General features: G+C 40.0%; 1 long non-coding RNA gene across 1 annotated transcript; it reads right to left on the bottom strand.

The window, feature by feature from the left end:
* Positions 1–3425: 3425 nt before the first annotated feature.
* On the bottom strand, positions 3426–10811 carry LOC149267801 (uncharacterized). The gene is made up of 2 exons (XR_016270906.1): positions 4736–10811; positions 3426–4649 (listed from the first exon to the last, which is right to left on the bottom strand). It is a non-coding gene; the product is annotated as an uncharacterized LOC149267801 (long non-coding RNA).
* Between the last annotated feature and the right edge of the window lie 340 nt (positions 10812–11151).

The following is an 11151-nucleotide window of genomic DNA, read 5'->3' as shown; positions in this document are numbered from 1 at the left end:
GGGTATCTGCAGGTCGATGCACATTTTCTATATTACTTTTTTCTTTCGGGAAAATAACAACGACATGTATATTCTTGTGCCTCGCCAAACGTCTCAACGGAAATGCTTAGAATTTTGTTGACAACAAAACAGCAAAGAGACAGACGGTGTAAGAGAGAGAGCGAGAGAGAGAGAGAGAGAGAGAGAGATATATATACAAAAGTTTGTGGCCCAAATCGAAAAGCACACGAATGAATTTTCATTCAATTATCCTGAACATTTGCCCCCAACTTTCGCCTTCGTCTTCGACTTGAGGCCTCTGTCCCCACGCTGTTGTTCGTTCTCGTTTTCGCTCTCATTCTCATTCTCGTTTTTTGTTCTTGTTGTTTGTTTGGTTTGTTTTCATTTGTCTGGGGACTGAAACTAGCCCCCAAAACAGCACATGGGACGCATTCGCACTCGCTCTGCCTTGTGTCTCTCTGTCTGTCAGTCTGCCTGTCCGTCCGTCCGTCCGCCTGGCTGTGCGGCCCATTGTCTTAGCTCTGACTGAAAATTCATAGTCGCTCTGTTTCAATTTTTGGCCTCTGCTCCATTGCCGTTGCTCTTACGGTTCCCTCTCTCACGTTCTCTGCTCTCCCCGGTCCCTTCAGCTGTTGTGTCCTCCCATCTTGGCCGTCGGCTATTCTCCCGTCTCGTTGCCATAAAATTTCATTTTATCTCAAACAATGAAAACGTGTCGGACGCTCGCCCAGCACAACAAGTAACGGCACACACACACGCACACACACACGCACACCTTGAAAACTTCTCGTGGAAAACTGCTTTAAGGGAATCTCGTATATTTCACTTAATTCTCCTTTTTGGATTTTGTCCTCTATGCAGTTATGACAGCGCACAGAGCTCTGAATTGCGTCGTAAGACTGCATTTATGTTATATTTTACGTTTACGAATGAGCAAATGCAAATGGCGAAGATAAAGTTGTAGTGGAAAGTGCAAAAGAATAAACTGAAACAAAAGTTGCAGATTTTGTGGCTTGTGTCAAACGTTAACGAATAAGCGACAAAGAAGAACTGAAAAGAATGCAGATAATGTCCAAAGAGCATATTGACAAACGTTTGCGAATGAGCTGCATAAGGAATCGAAGAAAATGGAGCGCTTGAAGGGAGGTGAAAAACCTTTATGAATGGATTACGAGCGGAATTGAAGAGAAGGAAGATATAGTCCACGGCAGGCATTGTAAGTCGTTGACAGAGACTTAAAGCCAGCCATAAGCCAAGCTGATGAGAGCGCAGATAAAGTCTCTCAAGTCTCTAGTAGAACGTTAACGAATGCCTGAGCAAAGCAGAATCGCCGACGAGCTTAGCAAAGGTATACGAAATGTCTTTTAGCCTATGCCTGAGTGCATTTCCCCTGTTGTTCAAGCCGACTTTTACTCCAAGTCGTTTCACACTTAGTTCAAGTTACTCTCTTCTTCTTCTTCACGTTTGAGTAGTCAAATAGTAGTTCAAATATTTGCCGTCATTTCATTTTCAAATGCTTTTCTCGCGGTGTTTTATGTTTGTGTTTTTGCTCTCAACTTTTATGCTTTCTTTTTAGATGTTCTTCTTTTCGGCTAATTAAGTTTCATATTCCACTTTGGCATTTCGTAAGTTCGTAATTTCGTGGGCAGATTTTATGCCCAATTTTCAGGCAACCAAAAAGTTCTGCTTTTAATTTGCGTTTCTGCTTTTCTTTCTCCTCCCGCCCACCGCATTTCTATTCGCCATTTCCCATTCTCTTCCACTGATGCCCCTCGAGCATTGTAATGCTGTTGCCTAAAGGTGCCAGCTGTGCAAATTAGATGCCATCTTAAATATGTTCTATATAGACCTTTCAGAGCTGTTGCTAAGTGAAAAACTGAGCTCATACCAGCTGTTGTTTCCTGCTTTTCCAAGCTGGAGAGATGAACTTTCGAGTACATGTAACTGATGTTACTATAGCCTTTGCAGCTGCTGTTGAAGCCATAAACTTGGATCTGGCTTAAACTTGATGAAGTTTAAATTGGCTATTACCTCATTAGCTCTGACAGTTAGGAATGGCAAATGACTTTCTGCGGCTAAATAGTCTATCACATACATATGTACTATATATAAAACATGAGTGTAGTTCCTTACCCGGGAAATTTGATTTGTATATAGGTCTTGGGGCTATGGCAAATCTGTTATTCCTTACTCAGTCATTTCTTATCATTCTGGAACTTGTACGACATATTGATCTAGAAATTATATTCCTCGCTTATTTCGGGCGAGTCGTATCCTATCATCTATAGATCTTACAGAACTGATCTGATCTGCTCTGTTCATCAATTTGTTTCTCTCTCTTCTTATGTTTTCCTAGCTATTATATGTTTACATAATCTACATATATATGCTCCATTCACTCTTATATTCTCTATAATCTATACTCCATGTACATACTTTATACATATATTCAGAATTCCCTTCATACAGACTCTACATTCAACAGCAGCGTATAACCTAGTCAGCTCTGCAATGCTTTTCCCCCTTCTCTGGTTTACCTTTCTGCTTGTTGTTATTGCAATTTCATTTCAATTACATTTTTTACAAGTGACTTTTTTCACTGTTTTTTTGTTGTTGCTGTGTGTTGCTTAGTTGGCAAAATTTTGTTTTAATTTATTTTTTTTTTTTAATTGGACGCTAGGTCAAAGCAACAAGCGACGAAATTGCAAAATACTTAATTTAGAGCCGGAACAGAAATTGTTGTCATTGTCATAATCATTGTCGTTGTCATTGTTGTTGTTGTTGTTGTTGTTGTAGGTGTTTCTGTTGTTGATTAGGCCAATGTCCTGAGCACAAAAGACCAAAAGGCCATTAGGCGTCATAGGACGCGCCTTAAAACCGGCCTAATTGGTCGCTGTTTGCTGCGCAGCTGGCGTCGCTGCTTACGTCGCTGCTGCTGCGAGCAGCTCGTCAAGTTGCCCAACCAAAAATTTATGCTGCTGCCCATAAAAAGTGGCCAGCATAGCTGTCGAAAATATGCTAGCTATGAATTTGTAAATAGAGCCACTGCGAACTGTTATACACATAACTGTTATAGCCATGCTGCATGTCATTAGGCAAAATTTACAGGCAACATTTTCAACATTTATTCCGCTCAATTTGTATGCCAAATTGCTCCTTTGTTTCTGGACATTTCACTCCAACAAATTTGCACAATTCCAAAACTTTAAGCTGCAAATGTTCTGGGCAATTTCAGTTGGATGGAGAGAGAGACAGTGAGTGAGAGGGAGAGAGCTATGGGGGGCTAGAGTAAGAGCAAGCGGAAGAGAGAGCGTTTATAGATAGTTCTGAGTTTATGGCGTGGTATGGATTATACATATACTAGCTGGCCCGGCAAACGTTGCATTGCCCTCTATATTATTTCTAGGTAAAAAATTGTTGAAAGCTATGTTGTTCAGGCTGGGATACACTGATAAATTTATTAATCGGATTTTCATTCAAGCACCTTGTTGTAAACGACATTCTTCGTTTTTTGGTCGGGTGCAAGAACAAATAATGCGGATCGTTTGCCAACACGTGAGCATGCCACGTACAATTGACCATGAGAAAAACACGCATTTTCTAGATTGAGGCCACAAATAGTCAAAGATTGACCCTGTGACTTGTTGATCGTCATGGCGAAGGCAAGACGAAGCGGGAATTGAATTCGTTTAAATTCAAAGGGCATATCTGTTGAGCTCATCGGAATCCTAGGAATAAGAACTTCCTCATCTTTAAATTTTCCTTTGAGTATCAACGCGTGAATCACATTGCTCATCAGTTTTCTTATCACCAAACGCGTTCCATTGCACAGTTTTGGTTGGTTTAAATTTCTAAGCATGCAAATCATGGAGAATTGCTCTTTTCATAGCTGTGTTTATTTCTTGACGCCGGTCAAGTTGTTCTTCCATATTGCCCATGAAGTATATTTGCAAGAATTTTTGCTGTGCATCTTCAATAGGTTGCAATGATCCAATGCGATGGCAAATCTGGCCTTGAATCTTTAAATTCAAAGCCATAGTTATAGTTATATTTACAAACACTATTTACAGAAATCTAACAAACTACATTATTCAAAATTTTTTTTTGGCAGTCATAGAAAATAAAATTTTTAACGTAAATAAATAATAAATAATAATAATAATAAAAAAACAGGCATTGTATTTTTGAGTGTTCGCTAGAAAATGTCGTGATTCTAGTGTTTCGCCATAAAGCAGGGAACGCAATGGCTATGGTGACCGCTAATGGCAATGTCACTTTACCACTAAGGCAGCACAAACCGGGCGTTTCACCAGCAAACTTCAATGCGCCACAATGCTAGCAAACAACGTCCATTGGACCAATGCAAACTAAACGATTCAAGCTGTAATCAATGGTGCAATCATATCGAAACGCTGCTCGATTCAAATCAATCCTTGAACCATTTCTTATTGCCATTTCACGGGCTGCCTCTCTTTGAGAAGCACGAATTAAGGCCCTTCTTCCCTGGGTACTAACGCGGAGCCTTTCTCGGGCGATTTCTCGCTCTTCGTCAGATAATTGACTCGCGCTATTCCGTTGCCTAATTGCATTATGGGTCCGCCGGGAAAGATTAGATCTTCTAGGACGCGGCATTTTTATTAATAGTAATACTGCCCTCGCACAAAACCATATAAAACAATCGAGAAATATAAATATAAATAATTTACACAAATTTATGTTTGAGACAAACAAATACCTGAACTTTCGAGATATTTAGCTTTTGTAAAAGTCCAAAAATACAATTTTTAATAATTAACTTTTTTTTTTTAATTTCGAATTTTGAATTTTGAATTTTTTATTTATTTTTGATTGTTAGGTTTTAATCTTTTGATTTTTTTTTAATTTTTGCAGATTTTTGATTTGAAATATTTATAAAGTTTAAAAGTCCGAAAATATAAAAAGCCAAAAATACACTTTTTAATAATTACCTTTTTTTTTTTAATTTCGAATTTTTAATTTTTTATTTATTTTTTGAACAGTCAGGTTTTAATCTTTTGATTTTTTGCAGATTTTTGATTTGAAATATTTTTCCTTTTGATTTGAAAAATTTTTTTTTTTTTTTTTTTTTTTTTGAATAGTCAGGTCTGCTCGAGGTCAGGAGACCGTAGACTGACTGACTACATTTGTTTATTTACTTCTACACTATTGTCAAAACTGTCACTGTTACCAAGCCTACTGGGTATAAAAAAAATTTGAACATTTGGGGAAAAAACCGCGTTTTTCAAGTATTCGGCAAATTTTTTCAGTATTTTTAAGACCCTATACTAAACTCGTTGCGGAGACAAATCCAACAAATCAAAAACCATGAAAATTGCTTCAGCCCAAATCAAGTTATAAGCAGTCTTCACTTTTACACAACTTTCTTTTATATATATAGATTATTTGATATATAATTATTATTCTTATTAGCATTAGCATTATCATTAATATTAGCATTAGCATTAGTATTAGTATTAGCATTAGCATAAGCATTTCTATTATCATTAGCATTAGCATTATCATTAGCACTAACGATAGAATTAGCATTAGTCTTAGCACTATCATTAGCATAAGTATTAGTATTAGCATTAGCATTGGAATTAGCATTACCAGTAGCATTAGCATTAGAATTAGCAGTAGCATTAGAATTAGCATTAGTATTATCATTAGCACTAACGATAGAATTAGCATTAGCATTAGCATTAGCATCAGCATTAGCATTAGCCTTAGCAATATCATTAGCTTTAGTACTAGTATCAGTATTAGATTAGCATCAGCACTAGCATTAGCATTAGCACTAGCCTTAGCATTAGCATTACCACTACCATTAGCATTAGCACTAGCCTTAGCACTTGCAATATAATTACCATTAGCATTAGCATTACTGTTATTATTATCGTGATTTTTTTTTCTCATGTATTTGGAATAGTTTTGGATGACATATTTAATACAGTCTCATGATATGTAGGGACTGTTTCGTGCTGCCTTGGCTGTGTGGCATGCTGCATGCATGTATATATGATGGGGCAAATTAGTGACTTGTTCATTTGGCTAAGAGTTGCTTGTGGCACTTGTGGCAGCAGAGTCGCCGACAGTTGGCTAAGCCATGTTGCAAGCCACAGAGCCCGAGGCTCAAGTTGTTGCACTGGCGGCTGTCACCTTGAGATCCAGGCAATAGCAGTAACAGTAGCAGAAGCAGCAGCAGCAGCGGCAGTGGTTGCTGCAACAATAACAACAACTATGACAAGGCCGCCTGCCATGTCGCTGGCAACTGTCAGCCTATGGACCTACATTTTGACCTGGTCCAAATGCGACGCATGTTGCAACAGCAACAAACACAAAGAACTGTTGACCTTTCCTACAAATAGAGACCACCAATGAGAGAGAGAGGGAGAGAGATGGAGGGAGCGTGAGGGAGGGAGAGGGACAGACTAAGAGAGAGAGAGAGCGAAGAGAGGGGAGCAACAACATGTTTGTGGCACTTGTCTACCCTTTTTGGCCTCGTCATTGTTTGCCCCAAAGCCCGAAACTGGCAATAAACTTGTCTATTTTAGAAGCACAAAAACTTAGAATGGAACAGAGACAACAAGGGAAAGAGAGAGAGAGAGGGAGAGGCAGCGAAAGAGAGAGAGAGAGTATGACATTTTATTTGTTACTGCTTCTCGTTGTGCTGCGGCTCAATTTGAATTAAATTCAATTTTTTTTTCCTCTCTGTGTATTTTGCGCATTTTTTTCAAGGTTGCAACTGCTGCAAGCAGCTGCGTTCGCGGTAACAGCCAGCGGCCATTAGACACCATGAAAAGGGGCGCTAACAGCCCAGCTGCCACGCCCATGTTGCCCATTTAGCCCATGCAGCCCATGCTCAGCTAGCCAGCCCTCACGTTTTTCGCATTTGCTGTCATTTCAGCTGCCTTTGGCCTGATTTTTGTACGCTTTCATGCGGCTGTAGCAGAAATACAACAACAGCAACAACAACAACAACAAGAGTTGAGCAAGCGCGGGGAGTGCACGACTAAGAAATACGATACCCGGCCAGTGCTTGAACTGAATTGACAAATAAACTGCGTGCTAAGCTAGGTGTGCCACATAATAAGCAGTTGCTCATTGCACTTTGGTGCTGCGAGTTGTGAATCAAGTGAATTGAAATCGATAAATATCGATATTTGGGATATGTTAAAGATAAGTGATGGATAGATGTAAATATGTACATACATATATGCACGTCGAATTTGATGCGGAAGAATAACTTAAGTTCGTTTACAGCGATCAGAGACGGACTTTTAAATACCCTGCAAACATTAGAGCCAATAGTTTTCTTGTGTATGTAACTTAAGCTACAGGACTAGGCTGGAGCATATATTCGATTTGGAAACTGATTTGTGTATATAAGAAAGTGTATTTTATGCCCGTAGCAATTGACAACTTTGAATTATGTCCAAATCGATTTTTATCGATACTAAAGAGACTGAACGTTAAAGTTTGTAATCAAGTGAGTGAGAACTGCAAGAGCAATATGACGAAGAAGATCAATCAGTCAATAGCAAGGCCTGCCGTTGAGCGACTTGCGAGCTACTCGAAGTAGCTAGGCAGACAGCTATATATAATCACTTGAGATATATATATATACAGCTTTGATCTTGTGGATCACATATACACATATACATAGATGATCTATGATCTATAAGATCAAAGGTGTGCCCTTCTCTAGGCACAGAAACAGCCCACTCACACATTGTCCAAGCACTCAGGGTATATATTATACCCAAAAAAAAAAAAAAGCTAAAAGCGACAATGTCGACCAGGCATGGACAGGGGACGGATTTGTGTGTGGGCGTGGCCGTGGTTTGCTGCTATACAGCATGAAAAGCGTATGCCCGAGTTGCAATTAAGAAATTTGTCCGTTTGCCTCGCTGACGTCGCGCTGCGTCGCTTCGTCACGAATGAAATGAAATGCATTCAATTGAACAAAAATCTGCGACATTCACAAAAGGCGCAACCAGCTGCAAATAAAAAGCGAGCGAAAAAAACCAAAAAAAAAAAAACAAAAACCAAAACAGAAAAGCAAGCTGAAATAATAAAAATCATAAAGAATTCGAGGTAAATGAAACCTTTTGGCAGTCAGCGAGGCAAGAGCAACAACAACAACAACAACAGCGCACAATAAAACAAAATATAATCCAAATAAAAGGTAGACTCGTAATACGCATTTATGCAGAGCTCCAGCGTGGAACTATGTCAACCTAAATAGCAAAAAGCACATGCCTCCCCCTCCTTCCGCTCCCCCTCTACCGTCACACCCTTCCTTCCTTGATTCTGTGAGCTCCATTCAAGTTGAGCGCCTGAGCACCATCAGCCATTGTAAGTTCTGTTTCGCTCCTGCAGTTGATAATTATGAGTAGACAAAGCGAACAGCTGGAAGCTGAAGCTGGCAGCTTCGCTTCTCTATCTCCATTTCACTAGATTTGCTTTGAGTTGTTTCTGGTGCACCTTCAAATGTCAATTGTGTTATGCCGCGAGAGCTTGTGCCAAACAGATCCTGAGATCTGAGGCAGTCGAGGGTAGTTCAAGGACAAAGAGAGGCAAATGAAAATGTAAGTAAAATTGGAGGTAGCTTAAAGAGGCTAGCCCAAGCTGCTTGGCATAGCAGAGATATGTAAGACAGAACTCGTATCAATAAAAATGCCAAAGTTCTTCAAATTATGGCGAATGATGAGATGGATGATGATGAGATGTACTCAAATGTCAGACATGTGTGCATGTGCCTGACACCTATGACACTTCCATCGACGGGAAGTGGACTTGAGATACTCAGATTAGTTATATAAGATAAGCATCAAATGTTGAGCTCATCTATTGTGGGGAATTCTTTTGTTAGAATTGTCCATAAGCGGGAACTCGTGCATACAACTTCCCTTCGAGCTTTTCCTTCGAGCTGAGCTCAAATGCCTTTGAGTTTAAGTAAGAAAAGTTTTATTTGCAAGATGAGTCCAAAAAGTAACGTTTGATATGGTCTTCAAAATGTCATCATCAACTAATTAATCCTAGCGTGGAAGTGCTTCAAATCATTATCATTTTATAAAACACTTCAGCAGCTCCTCCGACTTAGGATTCTCACTACTTTCTGAACAGACCTCGGATATGGATGTCGCATATTGTGTAGAAGCCATGAATATAACAAACATTTTATTGCCTTTTGGTTCAGAGACTATTCAAGCATGAGCCTGGCATTGACGGGCAACTTCCTGACGCCGTCCAGTGAACTACAGGAGACCATTGAGGAATTTACGACTGTGCTCAATGTCAAAGCAATCGAACATAAAGAACACGAGAAGAACAATAGAAGCCAGAGCTTTATACAAATGTTCCTTGCTTCGTAGTGTCAAACAGCTCAGCATAGATCGCATTGGCTCACCCATCGGGGTGCATCCTAGACCTTAAATATTTTGATTGAGTTCAGCTGAAACTTAAGAGTTCATCGCAATTCGACTGCAGCAGCCGCCTTCAGTCATATACATAGAGCTATAAGTCTATTGAGCTCTTTAAACCTAGCACACTCCAACTTGACTTTCAGTTTCTCAAAATAGATTCCCAGTTGTGCTTGATTAACTTTGCTATTTCTGTTGGCGTGGAGTTAACTTTTTATGATAAGTTTGAGTCTGTATTTAATATGTAGTTTCCATAACTTTTCTTTTTTGCAGTTGTAGAGGCAACAGAGAATGAGAGAGAGCAAGAGATAGAGAGTTGTATTGATTGAACGGTCGTTGTCCTGTTGTGCCAGTTGTTTCAGTTCTCAAACGACGTGCGTTGCCTGAATGGGGAATGGAGCTAACTTTTGCCAGTTTGCCAGCCAGCTTGCTAGCCTGTTATCTGCCGCACTTCCGGTTTCCGGTGACACTTCCACAACAACAACAACAACAACAACAACTAGAAGTAGACGAAGTGAGGGCAACAACAAGCGCTTCCTGCACATCGTCGTATGACATTATGGGCACTTGAGCCATTGCCAGCAGCTGCCTGCCAGCCATTTGTTTGGCCCATAAATGTTTTGGCCTCATCTCACTCTCTCTGTCTCCTCCTCTATGTCTCTCTTACGATGCCTCTACCCACCCCGCTCTCTCGCAGTTTTTGGCATTGTTGAAGTTCACACAAATTTGGCACGATTTATGCAGTGCCCAAAAAGCCATGTCATTTGGGTCTCAGTTAAAGCGCAACAAAAGCAAAATGCAACGTGCACGTTGATCGATCAAAGCATTACGAACTATCACATACCCTGTAGAGAAATAATGTGAATATCAAAGACAAAGGCAAAGCTGCTTAGCTGTAATTAGTTAATTCTATTGCCAGCATATCAAGTTAAGAGTGCAATAATCAGACTGAATAAATATCGATAGCTATATCGATATCGATTATCATAGAAAGTATCGATCCTTTCAGTGGTTGTTGAAGAACATAAAACAGCTGCTAAGGTGCTGATGCTACGATACAAATTATATGCAAGTATTAACCAAACTTTTACATATCTTTAAGTTAGATCTATTCATACCTATATACTCTATAAGGCTTGGACTCGAATTTCCATCTAGAGTAGTAAAAGGAGTATTTATGAAACTAAGCTAATAATCTAAATATAAATATGAACTATATCTGATGCTGATCAGTGCTGATCATGTATGTATATGTTGAGAAATTGAATGTCTCAGACTACCCCATAGCTGCACACCCCAGAAATTACAGGGTACGATAAGTGCATTTTGCCATTTGGCTATGCCTTTAACTAGCTAACTAGACTTACAGCCCAGCCCAGCCCAGCCCCGCCCAGCACAGTCCCGCCCACCACAGTATGCAACGCCATGCCACACCCACACACAGACATAGTGATGCTGGCAGCTGGCAGACACCTGTGACGCTTGTCGCTGGTTGAAGTTCGGTTTGGTTAGCTGGTCATTTGGTCGGCTCTTGGTGGCTTTTGCAGCTTGTTGCATTTTTGGTTGCAGGCTTCCGCTGCTATTGCAGTCGCTGTTGCTGTTGTTGTCGCTGTTGCTGTTGTTGCCGCTTACCGCTGCTTAAATTACACACACTTCCGTTTTCCTTCCTGCAAGCGGCAACAGCTGCGTTTTGTTTGTTGCCCACGCC

The sequence above is a fragment of the Drosophila arizonae genome, chromosome X, assembly GCF_054131065.1.
Source record: "Drosophila arizonae isolate 15081-1271.41 chromosome X, UAZ_ARI_1.0, whole genome shotgun sequence".
Classification (NCBI taxonomy): Eukaryota; Metazoa; Arthropoda; class Insecta; order Diptera; family Drosophilidae; genus Drosophila; species Drosophila arizonae.
The sequence above is the reverse complement of the archived record's forward strand: the minus strand, read 5'-3'. Positions and strand labels throughout refer to the sequence as shown.